General features: G+C 44.0%; 1 pseudogene; it reads right to left on the bottom strand.

Moving 5' to 3' along the window:
- Nucleotides 1-356: 356 nt before the first annotated feature.
- On the bottom strand, nucleotides 357-2,236 carry LOC102485335 (polyubiquitin-like; annotated as a pseudogene).
- Between the last annotated feature and the right edge of the window lie 429 nt (nucleotides 2,237-2,665).

Below are 2,665 nucleotides of genomic sequence, written 5' to 3'. Positions count from 1 at the left end.
AGTTAGGAACCACACCATAAGGAATACTTTCAAATTCAAAATAGCAACAACAAGAAAATGCCATCCTGCATGTTAGAAAACAAGAACAGATCTTGGTGGGCTAACTAGGGGACCTCGATGACTCAGGGAAATCTAATGAAAGAGATTATCAGCCGGACCACTCAGTTTACAAATGAGGAAACAGAGGACAAAAAAGGGAAGGGACTTGAGCAAGATCACGGAGCCAGTTAATAGCAGAGAGAGAACCCGAACTTGAGTTTTTTTTTTTTTCTTCTCCAGTCAATAAAAGGGAAACTTTATTGAGGCCCCAGGGCCATGCAGTTCAGGCAGGAGGCCCACCCTGCAGGGTAGGGGCCTTACTTGACCTTCTTCTTGGACTGTAGGTTGTTGGTGTGGCCACAATTCTTTTTGCTGCACAGAAGTGCAGGTGTACATAGCACCTGCAGCACATCATCTTGTCACAGTTGTACTTCTGGCTGAGCTGGTACAGGGAGGGCTCAGTGATGCTGCCTCGCAGACGCAGCACCAAGTGCAGCGTGGACTCTTTCTGGATTTGTAGTTGGAGAGAGTGCGGCCATCTTCCAGCTGTTTGCCTGCAAATATCAGATGTTGCTGGTCCCGTGGGATACCTTCCTTGTCTTGGATTTTGGTTTTGACATTCTTGATGGTGTCACTGGGTTCGACCTCAAGGGTGGTGGTCTTGCCGGGCAGGGTCTTCATGAAGATCTGCATCTTTGTGTCTGCTGCTCTACTGCCTCGTTGAAGAAAAAAATGAACTTGGGTTTTAACTGGTACTTTTAACATTACACCATGTGATTGTCTAAACTTTTATGATATTTCTTCTTTTTAATAATTGGTAACTATTTATGATAATTATCTCTATACTGCTTTATTCTGAAGAGCAAGAAGATAATGTTTACTGGATATCCAGATGGCCTTCTCTCTGTGATCAGTCTGGACAGTGGTAGTTCTGTGCGGAGAATAAATTCAGAAGTTGGGGACATGTAGTTTAAAGCTAAGTAGTCGTCATGACTGCAGGACTTCACAGAGCCTTGAGCTTGTTGGTGGTGTACATTGTGACTCTTCATGGTCAGTGTGTTAGTGTGTTACTCAGATTGGGCTGTGTAACAAAACACCACAGATGGAACGGCTTAAACAGAATTTATTTTCTCAATGTTCTGGAGACTGAAAGTTGGCAAAAATGTGTTAGTAGGTTTGGTTTCTCCTGAAGCTTGGCTTATAGGTGGCTGTCTTTTTGCTGTGTCCTCACAAGATCTTTTCTCTGCATGCATTCCTATTGTCTCCCTCTGTGTCCACATTTCCTTGCCAGGTGTGCCCGAGCATGATCCGGGCTAGCTGGAAGACTAGGGGGAGGATTGTGGTGTGGTAAGACCCTGTTAAGGGTATGCTTTTTTCTTTCATTCACACATGAAGCAAACATAAACTTTAAAAACATTAGATATTAAAAATATATAGATCAGCAATGCTGGAAGCATCAGGCAGGAGTTAGGAACCACACCATAAGGAATACTTTCAAATTCAAAATAGCAACAACAAGAAAATGCCATCCTGCATGTTAGAAAACAAGAACAGATCTTGGTGGGCTAACTAGGGGACCTCGATGACTCAGGGAAATCTAATGAAAGAGATTATCAGCCGGACCACTCAGTTTACAAATGAGGAAACAGAGGACAAAAAAGGGAAGGGACTTGAGCAAGATCACGGAGCCAGTTAATAGCAGAGAGAGAACCCGAACTTGAGTTTTTTTTTTTTTCTTCTCCAGTCAATAAAAGGGAAACTTTATTGAGGCCCCAGGGCCATGCAGTTCAGGCAGGAGGCCCACCCTGCAGGGTAGGGGCCTTACTTGACCTTCTTCTTGGACTGTAGGTTGTTGGTGTGGCCACAATTCTTTTTGCTGCACAGAAGTGCAGGTGTACATAGCACCTGCAGCACATCATCTTGTCACAGTTGTACTTCTGGCTGAGCTGGTACAGGGAGGGCTCAGTGATGCTGCCTCGCAGACGCAGCACCAAGTGCAGCGTGGACTCTTTCTGGATTTGTAGTTGGAGAGAGTGCGGCCATCTTCCAGCTGTTTGCCTGCAAATATCAGATGTTGCTGGTCCCGTGGGATACCTTCCTTGTCTTGGATTTTGGTTTTGACATTCTTGATGGTGTCACTGGGTTCGACCTCAAGGGTGGTGGTCTTGCCGGGCAGGGTCTTCATGAAGATCTGCATCTTTGTGTCTGCTGCTCTACTGCCTCGTTGAAGAAAAAAATGAACTTGGGTTTTAACTGGTACTTTTAACATTACACCATGTGATTGTCTAAACTTTTATGATATTTCTTCTTTTTAATAATTGGTAACTATTTATGATAATTATCTCTATACTGCTTTATTCTGAAGAGCAAGAAGATAATGTTTACTGGATATCCAGATGGCCTTCTCTCTGTGATCAGTCTGGACAGTGGTAGTTCTGTGCGGAGAATAAATTCAGAAGTTGGGGACATGTAGTTTAAAGCTAAGTAGTCGTCATGACTGCAGGACTTCACAGAGCCTTGAGCTTGTTGGTGGTGTACATTGTGACTCTTCATGGTCAGTGTGTTAGTGTGTTACTCAGATTGGGCTGTGTAACAAAACACCACAGATGGAACGGCTTAAACAGAA

The sequence above is a fragment of the Tupaia chinensis genome, unplaced genomic scaffold, assembly GCF_000334495.1.
Source record: "Tupaia chinensis unplaced genomic scaffold, TupChi_1.0 Scaffold000383_1, whole genome shotgun sequence".
NCBI lineage: Eukaryota > Metazoa > Chordata > Mammalia > Scandentia > Tupaiidae > Tupaia > Tupaia belangeri.
Note: the sequence above shows the minus strand (reverse complement) of the source record. Positions and strands in the feature narration are given on the sequence as shown.